The sequence below is a fragment of the Ranitomeya variabilis genome, chromosome 3 (genome assembly GCF_051348905.1).
Source record: "Ranitomeya variabilis isolate aRanVar5 chromosome 3, aRanVar5.hap1, whole genome shotgun sequence".
NCBI lineage: Eukaryota > Metazoa > Chordata > Amphibia > Anura > Dendrobatidae > Ranitomeya > Ranitomeya variabilis.
This window is the reverse complement of record NC_135234.1, coordinates 242,497,953-242,514,265: the sequence shown is the minus strand read 5'-3', so window position 1 is coordinate 242,514,265 and position 16,313 is coordinate 242,497,953.

Here is a 16,313-nt window from a genome sequence, read left to right as displayed (position 1 = left end):
TTATTTTTTATTTTCATGGCTCTGCATTATAAACTTCTGTGAAGCACTTGGGGGTTCAAAGTGCTCACCACACATCTAAATTAGTTCCTTGGGTGGTCTAGTTTCCAAAATGGGGTCACTTGTGCGGGAGCTCCAATGTTTAGGCACACAGGGGCTCTCCAAACCTGACATGGTGTCCGCTAATGATTGGAGCTAATTTTCCATTCAAAAAGCCAAATGGCGTGCCTTCCCTTCCGAGCCCTGCCATGCTCCAAAACAGTGGTTTACCCCCACATATGGGGTATCAACGTACTCAGAACAAACTGGACAACAACATTTGTGGTCCAATTTCTCCTGTTACCCTTGGGAAAATAAAAATTTCCGGGCTAAAATTCATTTTTGAGGAAAGAAAAAATATTTTTTTATTTTCATGGCTCAGCGTTATAAACTTCTGTGAAGCACCTGGGGGTTTAATGTGCTCACTATGCATCTAGATAAGTTCCTTGGGGGGACTAGTTTCCAAAATGGGTTCACTTGTAGGGGAGCTCCAATGTTTAGGCACACAGGGGCACTCCAAACGCGACATGGTGTCCGCTAACGATTGGAGCTAATTTTCCATTCAAAAAGTCAAATGGCGCGCCTTCCCTTCCGAGCCTTGCCGTGCATCCAAACAGTGGTTTACCCCCACATATGAGGTATCAGCGTACTCAGGAGAAATTGCCCAACAAATATTAGGATCCATTTTATCCTGTTGCCCATGTGAAAATGAAAAAATTGAGGCTAAAAAAAATTTTGTGTGAAAAAAAAGTACTTTTTCATTTTTACGGATCAATTTGTGAAGCATCTGAAGGTTTAAAGTGCTCATAATGCTCTAGATAAGTTCCTTGGGGGATCTAGTTTCCAAAATGGGGTCACTTGTTGGGGAGCTCCAATGTTTAGGCACACGGGGGCTCTCCAAACGTGACATGGTGTCCGCTAAAGATTGGAGCCAATTTTTCATTCAAAAAGTCAAATGGCGCTCCTTCCCTTCCGAGCCCTGCCGTGCGCCCAAACAGTGGTTTACCCCCACATATGAGGTATCAGCGTACTCAGGACAAATTGTGCAACAACGTTCGTGGTCCAGTTTCTCCTTTTACTGTTGGGAAAAAAAAAATTGTTGCTAAAAGATCATTTTTGTGACTAAAAAGTTAAATGTTCATTTTTTCCTTCCATGTTGCTTCTGCTGCTGGGAAACACCTGAAGGGTTAATAAACTTCTTGAATGTGGTTTTGAGCACCTTGAGGGGTGCAGTTTTTAGAATGGTGTCACTTTTGGGTATTTTCAGCCATATAGAACCATCAAACTGACTTCAAATGTGAGGTGGTCCCTAAAAAAAATGGTTTTGTAAATTTTGTTGTAAAAATGAGAAATCACTGGTCAAATTTTAACCCTTGTAACTTCCTAGCAAAAAAAAATTTTGGTTCCAAAATTGTGCTGATGTAAAGTAGACATGTGGGAAATGTTATTTATTAACTATTTTGTGTCACATAACTCTCTGGTTTAACAGAATAAAAATTCAAAATGTGAAAATTGCGAAATTTTCAAAATTTTCGCCAAATTTCCATTTTTTTCACAAATAAACTCAAAAATGATTGACCTAAATTTATGACTAACATGAAGCCCAATATGTCATGAAAAAACAATCTCAGAACCGCAAGGATCCGTTGAAGCGTTCCTGAGTTATTACCTCATAAAGGGACACTGGTCAGAATTGCAAAAAACGGCCAGGTCATTAAGGTCAAAATAGGCTGGGTCATGAAGGGGATAATATAAAAGTCTTTGAATTATTTTCTATTGTAGAGGTATACACTACCTCATTAAAGAACTGTCCAGAGATAGGGAAAATGGAAAATACAAGAATAAATGGGAATAATAGACGTACATCTCTTTTTTATGACATTTTTTCCTGTGGGAGTTACAATTGTTTTGGTGTCCAATTAGTAACGAACATCATAAAAACACCCTTGCACAAAAAAAATTGTGAATTTGGCATCCTGGAATCCATTCACAATGGTGTTGTACTGGTTGTGGATGATGAGGATGAGAATAAGGAGGAGGATAGCAACAAACAGACCAAATCTGGAAGCGTATACCCATGTGTGGTTGTGAAGAGGTGCATGAGAATACACCTCCTCAAAAAAGAGAATGTATTAGAGGATATGTTTCGCTGTTTTCACTTGGTGGTATACAGAAGTCTTTCCCAATCCGGCCCTTGTTCATTTTTATAAGAGTCAGCCTGTCAGCATTTTCATTTGACAGGCGGATGCACTTACCAATCCAGCCCTTGTTCATTTTTATAAGAGTCAGCCTGTCAGCATTTTCAGTTGACAGGTGGATGCGCTTATCTGTTATAATTCCACCAGCGACACTAAAAACCCGCTCGGACAGAATGCTAGCAGCAGGGCAGGCCAGGACCTCCAAGGCGTAGAGAGCCAGATCATGCAATGTGTCCAGCTTGGCTACCCAATAGTTAAAAGGCACAGAGGAATCACTGAGGACGTTTGTACGATCTGCAAGGTACTCCCTCAGCATCTTCCCAAACGTTGCACTTCTTGTGACAGCACCCATTGCCTCTGTCCCGGCACGATGGGAGGGTCTGAAAAAACTGTCCCAGAACTTTGCCATTGTTCCCCTGCCTGAGCTGGATTGTACTTCTATCTCTCTAGCTTGGACTCCTTGGTTGTACAACAAACTCTGATGGCTGCTGCCAGAGTTCTCACATGGGAATTTTCTAAGTAATTACGCTACAAGTGCCCTCTGGTACTGCAACATTTTAGTAAATCTCTCAGGCAGAAGAGATTGAAAGTTCTCCTTGTGTCATGGGTCTAGAAGTGTCACCAACCAGTAATGAGTGTTGCCAAAAAATTTTATAATGCGAAGGTCATGTGAAATGCAGAGCAACATAAAGTCAGCCATGAGTGCCAGACTGCTAAAAAGCAAGATTTCCGTGTCCTCATCAACAGGACGACTGACCATGCTGTCCTCCTCATCCTCATCCTCCTCCTCCCTGTCCTCAGGTCATCCCTGCTGAACAGACGGTATGACAGCTGTGCTTGTAGTACTGTCTATAGCGCATGAAAGTAGCTCCTGTTCTTCCTCCTCCTCCTCATTGCCTACCAATCCACATTGGCCATTGTCACACACAACCAATCCTGGCTGTAGGTTCAGCAGTGTCATCCAAATATTTGAATGCTCTTTCAGCATTGTTCACAAGTCTTCAGCATTGTGCGGTTTGTCACCTATGCAGATCATCTTCATCACAGCCTGTTGCTGCTTGGCTGAGGCAGTACTGCAATGCTTCCAGCTTCTGACTGATGTGTTGATTTCAGAGATGGAGGCTGAAGAGGAGGAGGTGCAGGAGCTGTAGACTGTGGAGACAACCCTTATTGACGTAGTGCCTGCAATCCTCGGCGAGGGGAGGATGTGTTCCATCCCAAGGTCCAACTGGGTCCCTTCTTCCACTATGTTAACCCAGTGTGCCATCAGTTAGATGTACCATTCCTGCCCACAAGCACTTGTCCACGTGTCCGTGGTTAGGTGGACTTTCCCATTAACAGCATTTTTGAGGGCACGGGTAAAGTTGTAGGACACATGCTGATGTAATGTCAGTATGGCACACTGGGAGAAATAGTGGGACTGGGAACCGAGTACCTTGGGATGGCCGCCGCCATCAGGTTACAGAAAGCTTCAATCTCAACTAGCCTAAAAGGCAACATTTCGAGCGCAAGCAGAAGAGAATTGTTAGAATTTAGGACTGTCGTCTGTAGGGAGTTGGCTGGGTATTTCCGCTTGCATTCCAGTGACTGGGATATAGACAACTGAAGGCTGTGCTGGGACAAAAACGTGGAAGGGCTTGATGATGGTGCTGCTTGACTATGGGCAACAACAGGTGCAGGGCTAGAGGCATCTTCACATGCATGGTGGACTGGGGATTGGCTGCTACGAAAACAGTGGAAGAAGCAGTGTTGTCCCCTGCAGACAATGTTCCTGGAGCCTGGGAGTCGGCCCACAAAGTCGGGGGCTTTTCTGCCATGTGCCTGATCATGCTGGTGATATTCAGGCTGGTTGTTTTGCTACCCCTGGTGATACGGGCCTGGATGGTGCTGCAAATGGCCTGTTTGGGGTTATCAGCAGAGTCTTTAAAAAATAGCCAGTCTCGGGAAGATCTCACAGGTGGAATGGCAACTTCCCTCATGTTGGTATTATGTGGAACGGATGCATGCCTTCTGTCTGTGGCCACCACACTGCTTCTTCCTGCTTGTAGGTGTGATATGCCTCCTTTTCCATGTGTGCTGCTGTCCTCACTCTGAATGTCCTCCTGCCAGGTTGGGTCAGTCACTATGTCATCCACCACCTCGTCTTCCACATCCGCACCGTGCTCCTCCTCCTGACTTTCTGGCAATTGTGTCTCATCATCGTCCACCTCTTGTGACACTTTCCCACCATCGCCTTCGTGTGACCATGGCTGGTCAAAGATTTGGGCCTCGCTACATGCGATCTCATCTGGCCCAACTTCAAGTTGACCGGCTGAGAGTCCGAAATCTTGAATGGGAAAACTGAACAGCTCTTCGGGGCATCCAAGTGTGGGATCAATTGTCTCAGGGCGCTCAGCATGGAGGGAGGAAGGAGGATCAGGGTGAGGAATATCTGGTCCACACTCACGGCTACTCAGACTTGACCATGTGGAAGACATGGTGGTGGTGGTGGTGGCTAACTGACTGGAAGCATTATCCGATATCCAACCAACAACCGTTTAACACTGCTCTGGCTTCAATAGTTGTGTGCTAAGGTCCCCTAGTAACTGGGACAGGAACATTGAACGAGAAGATGTCAGTCTTTCAGCTTGGCCACGGCCTTGTCCTCTGCATGCACCATCAACATCACATCCACTTCCCCATCCCTTGCCCCTTGACTTGCCCATTTTAAATGGAGTACTGAACTATTTCAAAAGCTCAACACAAATTTGGAGTTAAATTATATCTGATCAGTATGCCTTCAAAGCTACAATTTTTCCACCACAGACAGAACAGGCCTCAGACACAGATAACAGAATGTATATATTTTTTTCTCTTGTATGTGAAATTTTGCAAAAAATTAAAAATGAGTACAACAAGGATAGCAGACAGAACTATGAAACTTATGCCTTCGAAGCTACGATTTTTCCACCACAGATACAACAGGCCTCAGCCTGACATAACAGACTGTATTAAATTTTTTTGGGGGGTTTGGAGAATTTTTAAAATAGAAAAAAAAAGAGTGGAACAAGGCTAGCAGACAGAACTATGAAACTTATGCCTGTCAAGCTAAGATTTTTCCAGCACAGATACAAGAGGACTCAGCTTGACATAACAGACTGTATTAAATTTTTAGAGGTTTTGGAGATTTTTTAAATTAGAAAAAAGAGTGGAACAAGGCTAGCAGACAGAACTATGAAACTTATGCCTGCGAAGCTATGATTTTTCCACCACAGATACAACATCCCTCAGCCTGACATAACAGACTGTATTACATTTTTTGCGGTTTTGGAGAATTTTTAAATAAAAAAAAAGAGTGAAACAAGGCTAGGAGACTGTACTATGAAACTTATGCCTGCGAAGCTACAATTTTTCCACCACAGATACAACAGGCCTCAGCCTGACATAACAGACTGTATAAACATTTTGGGGGTGGGGTTTGTAGAATTTTTAAAATAAAAAAAAGAGTGGAACAAGGCTAGCAGACAGAACTATGAAACTTATGCCTGCAAAGCTACAATTTTTCCACCACAGATACAACAGACCTCAGCTTGACATAGCAGACTGTATTAAATTTTGGGGGGGTTTTAGAGAATTTTTAAAATAAAAAAAAATGAGTGGAACAAGGCTAGCAGACAGAACTATGAAACTTATGCCTGCTAAGCTTTGACTTTTCCACCACACATACAACAGGCCTCAGCCTGACATAACAGAGTGTATTACATTTTTGGGGAGTTTTGGAGAATTTTCAAAATAAAAAATAAGAGTGGAACAAGGCTAGCAGACAGAACTATGCTACGTTTGCCTGGGGAAATGCGATTTTTCAAAAACAGGAACACCAGCCCTCAGCCTGACATAACAGACTGTATTACATTTTTTTTTGCTTTTGGGTGAGTTTATGAAAAAAAAATGAGTAGAACAAGGCTAGCACACAGAACTATGCTATGTATGCCTGCAAAACTATGATTTTAAAACAGATACACCAGGCCTCAGTCTGACATAGCAGACTGTATATTTTTTTGGGGGGGGAATTTTTGAAAAAAAAAAAGAAAACTGCAGCTAAGTATATGGTAAATAAGCAGCAGCAGGCAGTTATGGAGCTTTGGAAGGGATGCAGTGGGAGCTGTGTAAGCACATACAGTGCCTGCAGGCCTTGCACTGATGTGGATATGCTGTGCCCTGCCTACCTAGCGCTGCAATCTCGGGACCCACGAATTAGCCCTAATAAGGACTGTTGGTTTCTCAAGAGTTGTTGACTGAACAGTTGCAGACCTACATTAACTACTAAAAGCACAATTCTGACCCTATCTCTGCAGCAGCTCTCCCTACACTCACTGAATCCGGAACTGAATGCATCGAGCAAGGTGGCGCCAGGTCTCTTATACTTGTGATGATGCTGTGCGGCCAAGCCAAACACTGTACGACCACAACAACAATGGCTGCGGCATTTTGTGGCCTGGCAGACAATCCCTGCAGTGTGATTGGGTCTCTAAAGTCCAAATATAGAAATAGCAAAAAGGTTGAAAGCCAACCAAACTTAAAGAAAAAGGGGGTTACCCAAAAAATGTTTAAGTAAATAGCAAGAAGGGAACCTAAAACATAATATTTATTACATATATTAAAATAACAAGCCACAACATGTAAAATCAAACAAGTGTATTAACCAATCGTTAATCAAACAATGGACCGATTATTAAAAGAGATCCAAACAACAGTATTCAGGACAGGCTGGTTTCCTATATTTCTAAAGCAATTATAAGCCCAACAAAGGTTCAGCAAGGAAACCAGATGCACAAATCTACATAGATATCAGTGCTACTGTCCGTGCCGGCATAATCTCTATGTGAATGTTAGTGATGGCGGAGCATCTTATCATCATGACTACTATTTGACTGCCTTGTCCCCTGATGATTCCCCTCAGGGATGAAACTCGTTGGGAGGTGGTCCTGAACAGGAATGGTCTATGGAGTCATGTAATGATCCACTAGATTGCTGACTGATTGAATAGGAGGGTGCATCCTTCGTGTGGTGTCTTCATCATTTGGTGAGATTGTTCCATATTACTTTGTTATGCAGCCCCATTCAGATGTGTAGGCATACTAAGGGTGATCATCAGTGGTACTTTTTTTTAACGCTTTGGAGTATGGGTATGCCTGCACAGACAGTAGCACTGATATCTATGTAGATTTGTGCATCTGGTTTCCTTGCTGAACCTTTGTTGGGCTTATAGTTGATTTAGAAATATAGGAAACCAGCCTGTCCTGAATAGTGTTGTTTGGATATCTTTTAATAATCAGTCCATTGTTTGATTAACGATTAGTTAATACACATATTTGCTTTTACATGTTGTGTCTTGTTATTTTAATAGATGTAATAAATATTATGTTCGGGTCTCTAAAGTCCGCCAAAAATGCTGGGTGGAGACACCAGTTCCTGCTGAGTAATCCCGGAAATGCTCGGTGCTTGCCGAGTATGATGAGTACCGTGATACTCGGGTGAGTAACGAGTAGTGGCGAGCGCGTTCGCCTATCACTACTGGCTATACCTACGCTCTGACCACAGTGGACCATTACTCAAGGTTCCTGGTAGTCGTGCCTGTCAAAGACCAAACAGCAAAGACGGCAGCCAAAACATTTCAAGAACACTTTTGTGGACCACACAGTTACCCTGAACAATTGCTCACCGACCAAGGCCCAGCTTTTGAGGCAGAAGTGTTCCAGGAGTTCTGTAACCTGTACTGCTGCAAGAAAATCAGGACAACGCCATACCATCCGCAGACAAATGGCATGTGCGAGAAAATGAACCAGATGGTAATTGACCTGTTGAAGACCTTGCCCCTGTAAGAGCAAAACCAGTGGCCAGAGAAGTTGCCAGACTTGGTAGATCTGTACAATCATATCCCAGTAAATTCCACCAACTGTACTCCGGCCTACCTGATGAGAGCGAGACCTGGCAAGTTACCCATTCACTTGGACATGGGAGTCTTAACACCTGAAAGAACATCATCATATGCAGACTGAGATACAGAGGGGCAGCAGCAATACCGCAAAGTGCAAGAATGCATAGAGAAGTGTTTGTCCCAAGCAAGACAGAGACAGGAAAGAAATTATAATCAGTATGCCCTGCAGTTCCCTTGCCACCTGGAGAACAGGTACTCAAGAGGAAGAGACGAGTTCACAAACTAGATGTTCAGTGGGAGGCTGAACCATACACCGTCATGCCTTCAAACTTTGATAATACCAAGGTATGCCTCGTCAGTAACGATGGAGGAGAAACCTCAGCAGCAGTGTCGACGGATTATCTGAAAATATGCCCCAACCAATTGAGAAACAAAGAGGAAAACCAAGATGCCCCTCAACCCATAGAAGAGGGGGAAGAGAAGATCCATACCATTCTTTGAGACTTTCCCCAGTTTTGGACGCAGGTGAATCATGCCATCGTAGTACCTGTCCTGATCTTTCCCCAGCCTACTGCTCCTGAAGCAGCAGAGACTCTAGACCCGTCAGCTCCGGTAACAGATGCCACATCTGCAGTGGAACGTGAACATCTACCCCCTGCTAGTGGTGAATCTGTCAGACCCATGGTGAGCCTAGGAAGTCGCAGATGGTTGCCCAGTTTACCCTTAAAATGCAGGCCTACCAGCAGGACAGATGCTAGTAGGTTCACAACATCAGCGACAAACACACTAGACCAAGTTAGATCATTAGAAATACCTGTACTGCGTAGATCCACCCATACTGTAGTACAAGAGGTCAGGTCCCAGCCCGGTATAGGGACTAAAATATAAATGTGTTGATATTGTAAATAAGTTAATAATGTGTGTAATTGCAACCGTTAAGCATGAGAGCCTGCAGAGACTTGCTGAATGAACTTTTACATATTCATAATAACCTGTTGAAGGAAGGACAACTGGGCCACAAGACTATGTGTGGCCATGACCTCACTTGCATATAGTTACCAACTTGGCTCAGGAATGACCAATGGACAACAACGCATGGACTAATCATCGCCAGGACAATTTTTGAGCTTTGGTTTTTGTAATTTTTATTTTTGAAATATTGGAAATAGTTGCAATTGTTCACCTGTTAACATGTTTATGCTTCCCTAGTCCAGGAGTACTGAATTTCACTAGGGGGAATGTGGCACCCCAGGAGTCCAGTTGCCACAGTGGCATTGCTTCCCTCACAGGGGGTGATGTCATGTCTAGAAGCAAGGAGGGGTCCCCTTACCAGGTAACATAAGCATACGACACCCTTCCTGACTCCAGACAAGAAGGGGAAGTTCTAACACCTGGTTTCAGGGGAGCTTCCCTATAAGTTCTGGCCTGGAGGCGGGGTTAGTCAGTGAGTAGCTAGTCTGAGAGGGAGCATGAGAAGAGAGAAGTTGAGGAGAACCTGGGAAGTGGAGCTGTAACTAAGCTCACCCCAGAACAGAGCACTAACAAAAGGACGCCAGAGTCCTTTGCTGTGTGGGTGCTGTATGCCCCGACAGCTGAAGCTGGAGGGCAGGGGACTGCAAGCTCCCTGGCCACACCAAACACCCAGAGGCACCGCTGCAGACCAAGAGCCCAGTCTGCAACATGCAGGAGATGAACTTGAGCAGAGCTTAAAGCAGCAAAGACCTAACAGAACAGCGCAGTAGGAAGACCTCCAATCCCACCTGGCTAGGTGGATCCTAAGTTGCTTCCAGGCTGCCTGGAATTCCAGTGTCATCTGTTACCCGTGCCCAGGACTGCACCTTCAACTACCAAGTAAAGGTAAAGAAAACAAGAATCCTTGTGTCCTCCAATCTATTCCCGCACCCTCAGTCCTGCACCCCAGCATCCACGATTCCTTGCAAACTTATACCGGTAGCCCTAGGGCCCTGCTCCACCTGTGGGAAGCAGAAACATTCCAGCTGCTTCACCATCGGCACCAGCTGTCTCCTTAAGCAGCGTGGGCCACTTATTGCAGAACACCACAGGTGGCATCACGATAAATCACTTGCAAACTGTGCCTCATCATTTTTATTGTGCGCCCAGGGCCACCGACCGGGTCACCACTGCCGTGACAACTCCCTGAAGAACTGTCTGACCTGGTTCCGAGTACCCCATGGCCTTAGTGGGCGTCGAAATAGGGCGCACTAAAATCTGTCAATTAGATGTATGGGTGGGATTAAACAGAGCTTTCATTCAGAGAACTGAAAACTGAATTGCAGTATATAAAATAGTGACCTTATAAAATCTTTAGCAAGCAGCCAAGTAAATGAAATATCATTAATAAATTAGTATATCTGTCCCTACCTTATGCTGCTTTTAGAAGGGGTAGCAAAAACCTGGTCGGTGCCAAGATGCGACCATCCAGACTTGGGACCACTAGTGAATGAGCTGCTGCGAGCACAGTGTTAGTGACTAGCGGTGACTTCATCAAGTCTACTGCCAGTCACTGAAGCTGCGCTCACAGCCGGCAAATGAACTATGGCGACTTCTGCAATGTGAGAAAAAAGTCTCACAGTGCTGAGGCGAATTCACAGCAGTTCAAATTCAGCACAGTGAAATTCTACCTGTGAACTACGGTGAACTCACCTCTACACCATGAGATTAAAAGCGTTAAATTAAAATTTACCCCAAGAAATTAGGACTACAACTTGCATAGTTTTAGGCACTCCCTAAAAACATCTGTTTAGGGAAGCCTATCATGTTCCCTAATCTAACTCCCTTTATATATAACCCATTCTCTACTTCTCTGAACATAACTATCCATCAAACACCACCACACCCAACAGCACTACAAATACTGGCTGGTGACTAGCTCATGCAGCCTTTATCTATCCCCCTTTTCCTCAAGACGGCTGGACCATCAATGCAAGTAAGCACCTGTACTTTGTCACCCTCACCTCATTGTACATTATAAGCTCTTACAAGCAGAGTCGTCATTATCTTTGCTTTAATTATAGTATCGCCTTTAACTTTGCTACATATTACTGTTGTGTATGAACTGTTGAATTGTAAAGAGCTGGTGAGTATGTTAGCACTATATAAATAAAGATTATTATTATTATTATTAATAAGATTAAGCTATTTCATCCATTGTTTTATGACCATTTCTAAACAATTGCTAAATACATTTGGACGATGGCAGGAAAATATCCTGTACAATTAAATGATTCATTAGGGAAGTCTAAAGGACTCACTAATGAATAATTACAGTGGTCAATCCAATTTAAGGTCAATCCACTGAGACAATAGTTTTTGTTTTGTTTGTGGCCATTAATGAAATACCAATAAAATGTTTACCTACATAATCTCATTTATTCCTTTCTATGATGATTAATTATTATAGGATTGGCAGAGAATTATCTGAAGATTCTCCGTTGTTTGGTACAGTGATTTCAAATTATTTAAGCAGGTACCTTTATTTTGATAAAATTATTGCACATTGCAGATTAAGATGTTCACACTGAATATCCATTCTACACTTAGAACGTGCTGCAGGAATTGCTCTTTGTCTCGGGTATTTTCATGTCAATTTTTATCCTAAAGCATTTTTGTTAACGTTTTGTTAACATTTCTGGAAGAGTTTTGTTAACAGTTTCTATCTGAATTTTCTGTATTTTTTTCTTTGCTTTTAATCTTTTTCGATTTGTTTTTTTTTTGGGGGGGGAGACAATTTTATGGACAATTTTGACATCCTAAAACAAAAAATTAAACACTAGCGTTATGAAGGAAAAAAAATACAAATATTCAATCAGAAGAGCAAGTGTCTTCTATTTTCTTTTAGCCATTCTATTGACTTCTATTTTAAAATATGAAATGTATTCCTAGAAGAAAATGGCTGAAGAATGAACATGTCACTTTTATTAAATGTTTCGCGGATTTGAAAGCCTTAAGTGTTTAAAAGACATGTAATATCACTTATGAACAGCAAATCATTTTTCCATAAGAAATACAGGTGTCTCTCACAAAATTAGAATATCATCAAAAATTAATTTATTTCAGTTCTTCAATACAATAAGTGAAACGCATAAATTATACAGAGTCATTACAAACAGAGTGATCTATTTCAAGTGTTTATTTCTGTTAATGTCTATGATTTTGGCATACGAGTGAAAACCTCAAAGTCATTATCTCAATAAATTAGAATACTTTATAAAACCTAAATATAAATATATTGGCCTGCACTCTATGATAAATCAGGGTGCTGGTGCCACAGACCTTGAGGTCCAACTACCAGTATTATATTCAATCCACCGCACTCCCTCAGTGGAATATCTTATGCAGAAATGTAAAATGATTTTTTTGAAAATGCTAATTTATTCGAGTAGAGAAAAAAAAGATCAAGTACATTGGATCAAACAGAAGGCAATTATTACACAATGTGCAAGCGACTCAGAATGTTGATGTTTCGACCCTCTTAATCTAAGGTCGCACTTAGTGAATAATTCCTATAATAGGAAAAACGTCATCCCTGTGGTATCCAGGGGCAGGTACATTTCTTTAGTAGTAAATATGGCCTGATGAGTGATCCGTGTATAACCTTATTTAATGGTAACAGTGGCGCATCAGCGTCTTGCTGGTTATAGTCTAGGCTTTTAAAGCATAAACTTGGTCTAGTGAGTGGTACTTCTCTGGGTTCAACCTTGTCTGGGAGTAGTAGCGGCGCATCAGCGTCTTGCTATCGAGTTTGCATCTCGGCTTCAGGAATATGGCCGCCGCGATCAGCATCTGCGCACGCGCGGCATCCCGCGGCCATTTTCCTGTAGCCCCGGGCAGCAGAGCGCTCCATCTGCACACGCGCGGCCTCAGGAAGATGGCCGCCCCCACCTATCACCAGGGGAATAGCGCAGATCGCGCTCTTTTTCCTCACCTGTGCAGTGGATTCGGCAGTTGGGCATGCGCAAACCACTACGCCACCAACGGAAAAATAAGCAAGATCTGGGGGAAGAAACAGCGATGTCACCACGCCCATTTGACCAGACCAGCCTGATTGACAGGCGAAAACGGCGACTTTGGTAACGTATTTCGGCAGCATAGGTGGGGAATCAGGGTACACAAAATACACTATTGTAACGCACAGCTCAGGCCCTATTTAACGGTATTTTTATCTCATATGGAAAAAACGGGGTGACAGGTTCCTTTAACCCAGGTATTGGTACTGTTGGCAGTGTGGATAGGTGCCAAGTCCTGCTGGAGAATTACATTTCCATCTCCACAAAACTTGTTGGCAGAGGGAAGTATGAAGTGCTCTAAAATGTCCTGGTAGATGGCTGCACTGGTTTTGGTCATAAAATACAGTGGACCTACATCAGTACATAACATGGATCTCCAAACCATCACTGTTTGTGGAAACTTCACACTAGACATCAAGGAGCTTGGATTGTGTGCCTCTCCACTCTGCCTCCAGTCTCTGGGACATTGATTTCCAAATGAAATGCAAAATTTACTTTCATCTGAAAACAACGCCTTGGACCACTAAGCAACAGTCCAGTTCTTTTTCTCCTGAATTGCTGATCTTTACTCATTCTGCCTCCCAAAAGTCTGAATAGAAAGCAATCAAAAATATATTGTTCTCTAAAATGTCAACTCGTGCAGCAAAAAAAAATCCTCACATGACTCTATCAGTAGACATATAGACAAATTATAGCTCTCATAATATGGGGATGCAAAAACTTGTTTCTGTATAAAAGCGTCTTTTAGTGTGTTACAGCAGCCAAACATAAAAACCAATATAAATTTGGCACAACACGAAAAATAAAGTCGCCTAATCAACTATACCGCATGAGAAATGGTGTAAAAAATATATGCAGCCAATTCTTAACCTGCTGTTGATTTGTTCATTCTGCCGTCCAAAGATCTTACATTTATTTTGCTCTCTATGATGAGCGCTTACACTTGGGTTTCCATTTAAATCTTTGAAATACATGATTGAGATGCAACCCCCAGCAGAAGATTCCCTTTAATGAGACAGACTGAAACACTGTGGACGACATCTGGCCTATGATCTTTTGGTGTCCGTTCCTTTAAGTGTGTATAAATGCACAGTTGATCACAGTTTTGTTCACCTCTGCAAAGAAGCACACTGCTCAACAGAGGCCAGATGGAGTGCAGAGTAACTCTGCTGCCTCATTATAGTGAATGGATCAGTCTGGGGTTTCATCTGAATGACGCCATTTGAACATTTAGATGGAAATTCTGATGCAAATGCTCAGAGTAGTGCACAAAATAAATGCAATACAAAATGTTATGTAAAATATTCCCAATAAAAGCTTCCAACTCCCACAAAAAAGTACGAAAAAATGCAAGTCTCCACTCACATCCATCATCAAGGAAATATAGGAGGCTTCCACATTACTAGTGGCAAAAAAGCTTTGGAAAACCATTATGGCTCCGCCCCACCCCCAAAAAATAAATTAAATTTATTACTGCTTGTCTCTGGAGAACACCCATGGAGTCAAAAACATCATTACACCTGTAGATAAATTCCCAGAGTGCTATTTCCAAAATTGTGTCACTTGATTTTGCTCTTATGGCACTTAAGGGCTCTGTATATGGAGTCCTCAAATTATTCTAACAAAATTTGGGCTCCAAGAGTCCAAAATGAAGCTCCTTTCCCTCCTTCCTCCCTAGTCATACCGTGTGGCTATGCAGTACTTTACAGCCACATATATGGTACTGCCATGTTTAGCTGAAATTCTTTGACAAATTTTAGTGCAATTTTTACATATTGTAATATCTGGGACAAACTATTTTTTGCGGTAAAAATCTGTTTATTTTTTCTTCACCACCCAATGGTTTAAACTTCTGTGACACAGTTGTGGTGTCAATATGATCATTGCTCCCCTAGATTAATTAATTGAGAGATGCAGTTTGTGAAATTTAGTCAAATTGTACAGTTAATTTTCTCCTATAATTCCTTTCGAAAATTACAAACTTGGGGCCAAAGCAGCATTTTAGTGGAAAAAATTACCTATTAGGTATATACTCACCCTCGGACGCGCCCTGCTTCTTTCCGGCAGCCTTCCTTCCTAAGAATGAGCGCGTGAAGGACCTTAGATGACGTTGCGGCTTGTGATTGGTCGCGTGACCGCCCATGTGAACGCTCGCGACAAATCACAAGCCGCGACGTCACCGCAGGTCATTCACGCGCTCATTCTTAGGAAGGAAGGCTGCCGGTTAGTACCAGGGCGCGTCCGAGGGTGAGAATATCAATATTTTTTATTTTGATTCTTTATTTAACACTTAAATATGGATTCCGATACAGATTCCCGATATCGCAAACATATCGGAACTCGGTATCAGAATTCCGATACCAGATTCAGAAGATCGCCGACCTCATGGCCGACCCCCCACACTTTGCCAAAAGTCGGCGACTTCTGAAAATGGCTGACCCGTTTCGCTCAACCCTAATTGAGAGGTGTAGTTTCCAAAATGGAAATGGACATTTGTTGGGGTTTCCGCTGTTTTGGCATGTTGAAGGCTCTTCAAATATGACATGGCGTCCATAACCGTGACGTGTGCCCAAACAAGTTTTCTAATTCATATGTGGCATCAGCCTGCTCAGGAGAAATTGCACAACAAATTGTATGTCCATTTTCTTCTGTTGCCCATGTAAAAATAAAAAATGGAGGCTAAACCAACATTTTTGTAAAAAAAATGCAATTTTTTTATTTTCACAGCTCAAAATGATGTGAAGTACCTGCTGGTTCAAAGTGCCTAACACACATCTATATGAATTGCTTGAGGGGTATATTATCCAAAATGGGGTCACTTGTGAGGATTTTCACTGCTTAGGGGAGCTGCAAATGTGACTTGTTTCCTCCTATCTGTTCCAGCCAATTTTTCATTCCAAAAGTCAAATAATGCTTCTTCCCTTCCAAGCATTGCCATGCACTCAAACAGTAGTTTCCCACCATATATGGGTTAGCAGCATACTCAGGAGAAATTGCACAGCAAAATTTGCTGCTCATTTTCGTCTGTTAGTCTTGTGAAAATGGAAAATGCAGTCAGTGAGACCACATGCATGTGTTGAGTATTTGGTGAGTTTTTTTTACCTCAGTATTTGTAAGCCAAAACTAGGAGTGAAA